The sequence below is a fragment of the Octopus sinensis genome, linkage group LG10, assembly GCF_006345805.1.
Source record: "Octopus sinensis linkage group LG10, ASM634580v1, whole genome shotgun sequence".
NCBI classification, from domain to species: Eukaryota; Metazoa; Mollusca; class Cephalopoda; order Octopoda; family Octopodidae; genus Octopus; species Octopus sinensis.
Genome location: NC_043006.1, coordinates 100,619,803 through 100,632,115, shown reverse-complemented (window position 1 = coordinate 100,632,115; position 12,313 = coordinate 100,619,803).

Below are 12,313 nucleotides of genomic sequence, written 5' to 3'. Positions count from 1 at the left end.
GCTGGGCTCAAATCTCATTGGCGAACGCATGGGAAACGAACCTCCACCAACTATTCTGCCTGTATGTCTGTGCACACCTTTGAATACAGTGTATGCCAGAAAGTTTGCAAATCTAACGGAGGCCTCAAAGGACATTTTAAGATCCACAAAGATCAGAACTTATCTTGTAGCTCTTGGTCGTCCAAATTGGATGTGCAATCTATGTAGGTGTCTGTTTAGAAAATTGTCTGGTTTAAAAGGGCACATCAGATGGCATGATGATTCTAAGGTGTAGGTACAGGTGGTGGCCAAACACTACATATGGAGTAGACAACCACCTATATATATATATATATAGGCGCATGGTTCCGGGTTCAGTCCCACTGCATGGCATCTTGGGCAAGTGTCTTCTGCTATAGCCCCGGGCCGATCAATGCCTTGTGAGTGGATTTGGTAGACGGAAACTGAAAGAAGCCTGTCGTATATATGTATATATATATATATATATATATATATGTATGTATGTGTGTGTGTGTTTGTGCGTCTGTGTTTGTCCCCCTAGCATTGCTTGACAACTGATGCTGGTGTGTTTACGTCCCCGTCAATTAGCGGTTCGGCAAAAGAGACCGATAGAATAAGTACTGGGCTTACAAAGAATAAGTCCCGGGGGGGGGGTCGATTTGCTCGACTAAAGGCGGTGCTCCAGCATGGCTGCAGTCAAATGACTGAAAGAAGTAAAAGAGTAAAAAGAATATATATATATATATATACACACACATATGCACATACACACACATATATACATTTACATACAAACATACATACATAAATACATACACACACACACACACACACATATATATATGTATGTATGCATGTATGCAGTTGCGTGTGTGTTTCGGGACTCTAGCTCCGCAGATACCTGCCTCTGTATATGTACATGATATTGTAAGCGTGTTTGCCTGTGGGTCTATATCAACATATACACGTATATTTATCTGTCGAGGGCTTTGTACTTTGTACTTATGTATAGCTGTTCGTGCAAGGGATTTTGAGCCTTTATATCGTTTGCATACACACGAACGCTTGTACGCTTCTGTACACATGAATATTCTCGCGTACACATGATTACTCTCTTTGTCCTTGTGTATAGTCATGTTTGCATAACACAGTGACACTCACTCTCTCTGACTACCTCAGATATACATATGCATAAATATTATATGTATGTATGTAGATATATATAATATATATATATATATATATATATATATATATATTAATAATATATTATATATATATATATAATATATATATATGTACGTTTATATATTTGTTGTGCAAGATTTTTATGTGAAGTCGTGTGTTGAAACAGATATTGTTATATTTCGCAATAAGATTAAGATTAATGTAAAAAATAAATAATCCTGAAGCAAAATAACACCAAATATATAGTGCGTGTTTTTTTTATTGGCTAAACTGGCAAAATGACCATTCCGAAATATAACAAAATACATATATATTTATATGTATCTATGTATATATATATATGTATATATATATGTATGTATGTATGTATGTATGTATGTATGTATGTATGTATGTATGTATATGTTTATACGTATATGTATGTATGTGTATGAGCGTATGTATAAATATATATAAATTTGCACTCATTTTTACATGCCGGTACTAACACACACACACGAGTCTCCGGCGGGAGAGGGTGGTGAACCCCACTGTACCCTTTCACTACAACTTTCTCTCACTCTTTCTTCCTACTTCTGCCACAAATCAGAGGAACCATGGTGTAACGCACTATGGTGTGGTAAACCTTCAGACCCTAGTCTAGATTGCGAATCCTCTGTACCCCAGGACGGTTTAGGTCTCCACCCGTTAAAAGCCACCGTTTACGGAATGATGATAACAACTTAGCTTTCGCGCCCGTGCAACCGCCTGTCTATCGCGTGTGGTGGGCGGATCTTCAAGTTGCCACAGGCATTCTTTGTAGCTTAGAGTAGGCTCGAATTAGAGATTATTCTTTGTGGCTAATGGCGTGAGTCCTGGTTGGAAGAAGAAGAAGAAGAAGAAGTAAGAAGCATCAACAACCAACTGTGAGATAGCAAGCTTGGTAATATTTTGGAATTATGTAAAATAACTAGTCTTTTGCTGTCTTTGCCACATACAGACATAATGAATAGGAGGCGAGCGATAGGAAAACCAGCAAAAGAACAACAGTAAACATATTAAACAAACAAGTTACCGAAACTAAGAACAATTTCAATGAATTTTTTAATATTAAAAAAATTACATTTTAAAGTGTTGTGATCCATTGAAATTCAAATTCAACGAATCCTTTTCCAAATATCATTTGAATAAAACTAAGAAACATTTTTTGTATAAATTTAGGAATGATAAATTTTTAATTCCAGTAATTTATCAAATTTTCATATATTTTTAACTTGAATTTGTTTTTGGTTACTTGTAATTTTGCATAATTAATTATAGCAAAATGCATAATTATACTTTTGATATAAATAGGAAATTTGATTTGAGCCCAAAATATTAATTTTTCATATTTTGCGGGATCAGATCATCTAATTGGTACTATATTTAAAAAATAAATGTAAATATATATATATTTAAAATTTATTTTTTCTTTAGCACAATTTTTCATTTTGATGGCTTCTCTTTTGTGTCAGGTACTTGGTGATATCTAGAACAACGACGAGGTTTTTGCAAAACAATTAGAAAAAAATCTTAATTTAGTCGTGAAGTCAATAAGCTACATTAATAGAAATGGTCGCATGACAGTACATGCTGATTTTAAGATTATTATTTTCTCCTGTGGGTGAATGAGTTATAAAGTGAAGAAAAATAGAGATTCAGACTCGCAATTCTCGGAAATATAAATCGTCCTTTTGTATACGACACAACTACATATGAAGAGATGAAAATCCCTAATAAAATACTATGTAATAAAGCTTCAAATCTACAGAAAGAAAACAGTTCAAATTTTGATAACTAATTATTATGGATTTTGCTTAACTGAATGAATTAGAATCCGAAAAAAAGCAACAAAAGACTCATGCCTTAGTAAAGCGCCAACTCACGGCTCAAGTTCTCTCTCTTTCTCTTTCCCCCTTTCTCCCTACTTCCTTGCTCGCCATACACACTTTGTAAATGCTAAAGTTATGTGAACTGAGTAAATGGAGACCAACAAGTACGTGAACTGAGTAAATTCTGACAAACATTGGTGTGAACTAAATAATAGCTGACAAATATTTAAATGAAATATCTAATTGGTGAAAAGCAGTTCTATGAATTGAATAAATACTAACAAAGAGTTACGTGAAAAGTTTGTGTGTTTCGCAATCCATTCACCATTTTAACATCTTTCTTCTATTGTTTTCCCTCATTGCTATCGAATTGTGTTGCGATTTCCGCGCTTTCTTAAATTCTTTTTTCAAATTATTGTTAATAAATTTACATAATTTGTGGTAATACTACCACAGATGAAATGCATGAATATTGTTAAAAATTCCTTTCATATTTTGCATAATTGTTTTTTCAATTTTTTTTACGAGGATATGAATACGAATATGAATTAATTACAGACCAAGAGAAGCGACAAGTAATTATGCTATTCTTTTGACTGAATTCTTTTCTCTGTAAGGAATGAAGAGATATTTTTGAAGCAATGAATATGAATATAAAACGGACAGATCCGCACAGTCATTAAAGGGCTTACAGAATACATCAGTGTATATAAAATTCCTCTTATTATCAACGTTCCTTTTGATAATTTCGAAAATGATAAGTAAAATACTTGTCCCAAACGGAAGATTATCGGAAATATCAGCGCGTTCGACGAGAGAGCCTGCGGAATTTATTCCAACTATTTTCGTTCTGAGTTCAAATTGCATCTAGGAGTAGATGCCCATCTCTCGACTACTGCAACACCTAACCAAATCCAGTATTGTCGAGTATAGACAACAAGCTGAGACAAACTGACAGCGAAATGATGGGGTTTCATCTATATGTGTATCTAAAACGACTGGATGTAGAATATCGTTATTAGTTTAAAAATCAGTTTGGAATTTTGGCACAACGGCAGTAATTTCGTGGGAGGGTATAAGTCGTTTACATCGACACCGCTGTTGAACTGGTACTCATTTTATAGACTCCGATCAGATGAAAGGCAAAGTTGATCTCAGCGTAATTTGAAATCAGAGCGGAAATCCAGACGAAATGCAGCTAATTGTTATGTCCGACGTGTTGCGGATTCTGCCAGCTCGCCATCGTAATATCACTTCAAGTGTTACTAGAAGAAACCTATAATCTACGCATTAAGGCGGCGAGCTGGCAGAAACGTTAGCACGCCGGGCGAAATGCGTTGCCGTATTTCGTCTGCCGTTACGTTCCGAGTTCAAATTCCGCCGAGGTCGACTTTGCCTTTCATCCTTCCGAGGTCGATAAATTAAGTACCAGTTACGCACTGGGGTCGATGTAATCGACTTAATCCCTTTGTCTGTCCTTGTTTGTCTCCTCTGTGTTTAGCCCCTTGTGGATAGTAAAGAAATATATAATCTACGCATTGTTGTGATGCGGAGAACATTTTGTTGAAGTATGGATAATTCCATTAAAACAAAAAAACATTTTATTAATTTGATGACGAAGTGTCTCTTACTTCGTGATTCTCCTTAAGAGTGACGTGGCAAATAACCAGACTGAATATGTACAAGAAAACCTAGATGAGGATGGAACCAAAAGTCTGGTCCGATATAACTGACAGATAATTAACTAAGCTGAAGTCATCCCGGTATACACGTGTCTTGTACAGGAGTTTTTGCCCAAAGCACATAGTTAATGATGAAAGTGATGCACTCCTTTACCGACGCCTTATTTGCCTCAGTGCAGGGTCCTTTTGTTTCATTGATGTGATGGTGATGTACATCAACGGATGTGGCGCTTCATGTGTGAAGCAAATACCAAGAGGTTACGGGCGAAACAGTGAGAAAAGGACAGGAGAAGAGAGAGAAAGTCAGAGAGAGAGAGAGAGAGAGAGAGGAAAAGAACGTAAGCAGGTAAAGGAGAGACACGATTTTACAGGTAGAACCTTGGATGGTATTGTAAATTCCGTTGCCCTGTTTAAGAATATCAGTTGGTACGTCGATTATCTTCAGCAGAGTCTACTCGGTTGCAAGCATTCGGGCGAGGGATTTGGTTTGGGGATGTCTTCATCTATCACAAGTCCCAGAAGCTATGTAGAAAGGATCGCGTGCTTCCCTTCCTAACTAAGAGCCAATAAAAATAAAATGTACTTCTTCCTGTTGTGGATCCTTATTTTATTGATTTATTTAAGAAGTAAATTGCGTCTTGAGTAATATTTAAACTCTGAATGCAGAGAATATAATCTATCCAATGCTTTAACTATTCCGCCAATTCACATGCAATGATAGTACGAGAGCTACTAGTAGTATAAAACAAAACTAAAATTAGTGACACGTGTAATGTACTCACCCAAAACCAAATCAAACCGAAACAAAACTATTTTGTCTGTCAGATGAAAGTAAATTTCTGGGAGTGAAAATTTCAGACTAGACAGTAATGTTATGACTAATATAACTGTCATGACCCACAAATATCAATGTCCATATTTTCTACCCTAAATGCTGATGACATACACCAATTTTTCATCTACAATATTGGCTTCTGAAGATCCCAAAAAGTTGAATGGACCTGGTAGTGTGTTACTGACAAACTGAAAACTGGAGCTCATAACGAAATATGAAATTAACGTAATGAAAAATTCCAGAGGCTATAAAACTTATAAAATAGAGTGTGAGCAGCTCTGAGTTTCTCATCTCCACTTCTGTCGACGACAGGAATAAGAGATTCAGACATTGGTTTCTATTACAAATTATATTCATCTCTAATCTTTCTCAGATTTTAATATATTATCATCTTGAAAATAACCCTCCGGTACTGAGTGTATATGTACACGTGTGTGTAAGAATGTATGTTTATACGTACGTACATATGTGTGTATATGTATATATGTATGTATGTATGTAGTATGTATGTATGTATGATGTATGTATGTATGTATGTAGGTTGGTAGGTAGGTATATACGTGCGTATTGTTGTATACATGAATATATGTATGTTTCTATGTAATGAATGTATGTATCTTTGAACTCATGAATGTATATGAATAAATGAGTGTATATTATGAGTGTAAAGGATAGAACAGTAGTTACATAATCATATTCATTAGCTTACAGCTATTTCCGCTATAACAATCTACACATCCAGAGGTGATTGACAGTGTGACTTTTTAAAAATTTAATTGTAGCTCTAATATGTGCGTGTGTGTGTTCAAACAGACGGCTGCAGACACTCACAAGCGAACGCGCGTATTGCTGCGTATAGTTGGTATCTGTTAAGCCACGTAGAACACAATTTCTAGACTAGTGCAATTTATACACACATACAAAGCTTTCTACTGTTACTTGCTTCTTCTCTCTCTCTCTCTATCTACCTCTCTCTTTCTCTTTCTCTTTCTCTCATTCTATTTTCCGATTGCTTTCTCTCTCTCTCTCTCTCTCTCTCTCTCTCCACACGCATACACATAAAAAATTGTATATATATATGTGTGTGTGTGTGTGTGTGTGTTTGGTGTGTTCAGATATTTTGAAAATTTTTAAGACAATTACATTAAATATTGTTTCAATGTTATACATACATACATACATACATACGTACGTACGTACATACATACATACATACATACATACATACATACATACATACATACATACATACATACATACATACATATGTATGTGTGTACTCAGATATGTTGAAATTTTTTAGATAATTACGACATTGAATATTGTTTCGACGCTATGTAAACGATAACATAATTACTTTCAAAATATGCAGCTTTTAAAACATTTTAAATATTTTTTGTATCGGTGCGTAACTTACACATCATGTCCAAAACATGGAATTTTACTTATAACTTGGAAATCCTGAGTGATGTTTAAGCTTTCAAGTTAGCATATGTAGTTAGGAAAAAACTCATTAGTGGCATAGTTTTTAAGAGTGTCTGTTCTACGGTGAACTATGTCTTAAGAAGTAACCCAATTACAAACTAAGGCTAAAAAAATGGAAGTGTGACACATTCAAATAACTCATATTATATTCATCAATAAAATTTAGAAATTACTTGAAGAAATGAATTAAATCTGTTACTAACTATCTGATAACATTATCATTAGATCTGTTTCCGTGAGTATGCGAAAAATATTATAATCAATACTGTGATCCAGAATGGTCCAATTGCAAACCTTAAACGGTCTTAACCATAAATGTTGAAGTAGTAAGTGTCACTCCTTGTTGAGGACATCTTTAATGAAACTTGCAATTGTGACTGCCTTCGATAAATGCTTTCTTGAATAACTACGAAAAGAAAAGAGTAGCAGATATCCTGTTTGTCGATTTAAAAAGCAGTGAATGACCGCCGGTAACATCATGAATGATGCTCGCTAGAAATACCACATTTGGGTTTTTGGCTTTACATTGAAAAATTACGCCTAAAGAAGTGTGAGCTTGTGTAACCTTTCCTCTACCAAACAGTATACACATTGGTTTAAGTCAGATCGGTAAAGTACCTTGAAGTCAGACGAGTCAAAATTGACCTTTGTATAAGCTGATGGTAGCAGTTATATTTAGGTATAATTCTTTGGAGATTTTCATAAGATTCACCCATAACATATTTGTTCCGTCACTGTTCAAGTAAAGAAAAATTAGCAGGTCACCATCCCTGTACTGGGCTCAGCTGTGACTGTATATAGTGTTTTAGTGTACCTAGAACAAATAAACAACGAATTCGGCATCCTCAACTGAGTCGTGGCTCTGTTGCCTTTCCTTGCAATCAATGTGAAATACGAGTGATTCCTAGCCTAGCGTTTGTAAAACATCTGATATCGAGGTGGTTAGTTTTGAAACGGAGGAATTTCATTATTTAAAAGTAGAAATTTACATCAAATTGGGTGAAATTGCAAGAGGAAGCAGTCTACTACAGCAGTGCTGGAATTCCATTGACTCAACACTGTAGTAGTCATAGTTCTTCATGGCTTCTTTACATGCTTATTTCGCTCTTACAGAGGTTGATTAGCCAGCATTTAGCGTTGAAAAGTTAGTTCAGCTTGTAGAACGCATATTAGAGAATTCATAGAGTGTCAGAATATATGACACTATATATATATATATATATATATATATCCCAAGAATTTGCAGCAATTAGAAATTTGACCTATCATACTTTTGATACCAGAGATACGATATGGTACTTAATTTCAAGTCATTGGCTACTGGAAACACGGAAATACCACAGTAGACCTAGCGCGCGCACACACACACACACACACACACACACACGCACACACACACACACATACATACACACACGTTCACAATTGCAGGGTATCTAATCCCTTTTGGGATATATATATATGTAGTGAGATTGTAACCAAACAACTTGGTAACTGTTGTCGCTGAATTATACTCCACACAACATCGACTGACTTCAACATCCTATCCGCGCTATCCCCTCGAGCGAACATGTATAAAAAATCAGGTTGAAGAATCGTTAGCACGCCGGGCAAAAGGCTGAGCGGCATTTCGTCCGTCTTTACGTTCTGAGTTCAAATTTCTCCGAAATCGACTTTACTTTTTATCTTTCCGGAGTCAATAAAATAAGTACCAGTTAAGTAGTGAAGTGGACGTAATCGACTACGTCCGACCTCAAAATTGTGCCTGTAGTAGAAAATATATTAATACTAATTATTATCATTTGCCAGATAAAGAATCTACAAGATCTGGACTATCCCATTGGGTCATAAATGTTTTCACATAGAAGCCGTTTGAAAATTTCTTTTCATTTCCGTATAACTATGGATGTGGACATGTACTGCACTCACAAATATTTAAGTCAGATGGTGCTTATTCAAAATGTTATTAGTTATTTAGTATAATGTACAGTTCATTCCATATACTCTTTACTCTTTTACTTGTTTCAGTCATTTGACTGCGGCCATGCTGGAGCACCGCCTTTAGTCGAGCAAATCGACCCCAGGACTTATTCTTTCTAAACCCAGTACTTATTCTATCGGTCTCTTTTGCCTAACCGCTAAGTGTTGGGGACGTAACACACCAGCATCGGTTGTCAAACAATGCTAGGGGGACAAACACAGACACACAAACATACACACACATATATATATACATATATACGACAGGATTCTTTCAGTTTCCGTCTACCAAATCCACTCACAAGGCTTTGGTCGGCCCGGGGCTATAGCAGAAGACACTTGCCCAAGATGCTACGCAGTGGGACTGAACCCGGAACCATGTGGTTGGTAAACAAGCTACTTACCACACAGCCACTCCTGCGCCTACTATATATTTATATTTATTTGTGTGTATTTCATTCTATATTCTTTGAATATGCCCAAGCGTATGTGTATATTTGTTGATTGTGGGCATTGCTGTCGCTGTAGTTTAGCTACAAACCAGGCCTGACCAAAGTGATCTATAACCAATCGCAGTGTAGCTATAACTATTTCCTCGGTTTTGCGTATCTAAGAATACGCTATTTTAATAATTTTTTCTTTTCTAAACGCAGCAGAAATAGATATCACCGCCACTTTTAAGAGGTTAAGTTGCTAACTAAGGACTCTTTCGTGGGAAGTGTTGCAGTAAGTCTGTGTTATATCTATACGCATACGCGTATGGACTTCTCTGCATTTGTGTGTGTTTTATTTTATTATTTCTTGTCTACGTGCCTACGTATATGCTTGTATATACATGCATTTATGACAAGAAACTATCATTAGGTCGTAAAATCTCATTAAACATACGCCATTGTTTCCTACTTGTTAGTTTTGGTTTTACATTTATTTTCATTATATCTTTATTATTCACTCTTAATCCTTCCACAATTTTGGTTCTTGCGATTCTTCATCGTTCTAACTCAAAACTACTTTGATGCATTACTTGATTTTCTTCATCTTCTTTTTTGCTCGGTCTATCCTTATATTTTGCATCAGCTGTACAGATTTCCAGAGTAATAAAAAGATGAATAAACAGATGAATTTATGCATAATACATATATATATATATATATATATTATATATATATATATATATATATATATATATATATATATATATATATATATATACACATATCTGTATGTGTGAGTTTGTGTATAAATATATATGAATATAAATGTATGTATATATATAAACACATACATATTTATGCACACAAATGTATATACACATGTATTGATATGTGTGTATACAGACATACATATATCTATGTGTGTGCGTGTGTAGATCATATGTATATATGATATATGTGATGGAATATATGTGTGTATATTAAATATATTTAAATATATTCATACATATAGACATGCATAGATAGATAGATGGATAAATTGATAAATAGATAGATACATAGATAGATAGATGAATAGATAGATATATAGATACGTACATACATACATACATACATACATACATACATACATACATACATACATACATACATACATACAGATATATATGACATCAAAACAGCACCAGCATCAAACAATAAGTACATTATAAACAAATACATATAACCAAAAACAAAAAAGGAAGAAATGGAGAAATATTCTGCTTGAGAATTTCAAAAGTACCTCACTGATATTTATCAAATTTAATTTAATTTTTTTATATTTATATATATGTTTACTTTATTTTCGGTTGCAGTGTGTCATCACTTTTCGATGATTTAATCTTAAAACCAAGAAGTCTGCTCTATCATATTATTAGTGTTCTTGATTCAAGATTGAGCTTGATATGTTCCTATGCTCTTGTAGTGGATAGCATTCCAAAATGGCATCTCTTTGATGCCGTTTTCAACAATTTTGGTTGATCAGCAAAAAATTTCCGCAAGCAATAAAAATATTTTCTCAGTTTCACTTGATGTCGCTTCAACGCATGGTGGTTCTTTTGAAGAAAAAAATGCAAGATTGTTAACCTATATTTACAACTCCTATTGATAATGAGGAGAATGATGATGATGATGATGATAACGAAGAAGATGGTGATGATGGTAATGACGATAGTGATCTTAACAATGGTGGGATTAGTAGTGATATTCAAGATGCTGTTATCGCTGCGCTACTGCTGTAGTGATTACTCGTTATAACTGCGACAGTGGTCGTGATGGTGGTGGTGTTAGTGGTGCAAGATTGGCGGTGCTGGGAATGCTACTTGCATTACGTGTTTCTGCAAGACATTACGACGGATTTTCCTACAAGGTTTATCCAAGTGAAGAACAACAACGACCAGATACAAGTAAACACACACACGCATACATAGCGGCACTTCACACAACCACACTCAACGGTACTTCATGTAAAGAAATCGATATCAAAAGCAACGAGGACATTGTTTTATACACGTTCAAAAGAACCACAAACAGCCACATAACATACACATTAATACACACATGCGTGTACGTGTTTACACAATATATAGTTCATATATGCATAGGAACTTAAACGCATATATGTATATATATTATATATATGTATATATATATATATATATTATATATATATATATATATAATGTATGTATATGTATACCACACTACACGACACCCTACAACATCACAGGCCTCCCCACCTCCCCACACGCAACCCACACACCCATCCCCAATCTTTACACCCACACACACATACACTCACACGTCCAGACCACCAGCCCTCTTTTACACGCACATACATACTCTCTTATACACACACGCACCCTTGTGTTGAGGGCTCTTTCGTATTGGAAGTCACTTGACCCTGTTATCTCCCCTACTGTCCCCTCTCGCGTTTGACCATTCTGTCCGAAGTCAGACGCCATGATAGATCGTTGCTTCTCTTCTTGTTTTTTCTGTGTATCTTTCTGTAGAAGAGCGTAGGCTTGAAACGTAAAATCTTTTTCTATTCCTGAGCGCAATACTAATACATTTGTTTGTTTGTACACCACCTGTCTTCGTCTTTTGTTTTTTTCGTAAACTTTCCCTTGATATATATATATATATATATATATATATATATAGATATATATATACATACATAACATATATATATTATTGTATTTGGAATGGTCATATTTAAACGTATATATATATATATATATATCATATATGTGTGTGTGTGTGTGTGTGTATACACACATACATATAGCCGCAGGAGTGGCTGGGTGGTAAGTAGCT